General features: G+C 49.7%; 1 pseudogene; it reads left to right on the forward strand.

Moving 5' to 3' along the window:
- Positions 1-214: 214 nt before the first annotated feature.
- Positions 215-978, forward strand: part of LOC109310859 — a 31435-nt pseudogene continuing 30671 nt past the window's right edge.

Genomic DNA, 978 nt, shown 5'->3' on the forward strand with positions numbered 1-978 from the left:
GAAAATAGATGCAAGTATTCGCAACTGAATCTTTTCAACAGATGGTCATTTTGTGTAAATAAGTGATCTAGCAGCATTTCTGGAATGAGGGGGGTGGGGGGAGGGGCTCTGCCCGGCATTCAGCTTTGTTCTCACTGACTCAAAGGACCTAGCTAGTATATCTCCCATAGAAAAGAATTGCTCTGAGTTCAAGATCTGTTTTTCAGCTGCCATCATGGCCAGCAGGGATGCTGATATGGAGGTTTTTGGGGAAGCAGCTCCATTCCTGTGCAAGTCTAAGAAGGAGAAAATAGAAGCTCAGAACCAGCCATTTGATGCCAAGACATACTGCTATGTGGTTGATCCCAAGGAGGAATATACAAAAGGGAAGATTAAGAGTAGCCAAGAAGGAAAGGTAACAGTGGAGACAGAGGACAGCAGGGTAAGTGAATAACTCTTGGGCCACCTCCCTGTTCTGTTGCTTTTCATCTGGTTTCTTCTAGGGATGCAGGACTGTAAGGACAGCTAGGCTGGCTCAGCCCAGGGGTCTGCTTAGCCCATCATCCTGCCTCTGATAGAAACCAGAGAAAAGTGAGGGAAACACTGCCATATGCACCTTTGAGGTAGCCCATAGACTGCCCCTTCAAGAGAATTCCCTTGTGAGCCTGTCAAAGGTCAGTTTATTAGGCCTGTGCAAAGCGGCTAGTATTTGCTTCAGGTTTGGATTTGGCCGATTTGGGGGACAGTGATTCGATTCACTGTCCCTCATCAATTCAGCTGAATCTGATTCAGATATTGGCCTGCTGCCAAATTTCTGAATCTCTGAATCACACAGGCCTATCCCCTGCCTGATCTCAGAGCCCTGGCAATGGCTGCCCTGCCTGTCCCAGCTCCCAGCACTTTGGGAAAAAAGAAGCCCTAAGTCACCGGCTGCTGCCGGGGGGGGAGGAGGGGAGAGGTGATCCCCACTGCCTCCCACTGCCCCACACCATGTGGGGG

The sequence above is a fragment of the Crocodylus porosus genome, unplaced genomic scaffold, assembly GCF_001723895.1.
Source record: "Crocodylus porosus isolate Cpor-Errol unplaced genomic scaffold, CroPor_comp1, whole genome shotgun sequence".
In the NCBI taxonomy this organism is placed as follows: domain Eukaryota; kingdom Metazoa; phylum Chordata; order Crocodylia; family Crocodylidae; genus Crocodylus; species Crocodylus porosus.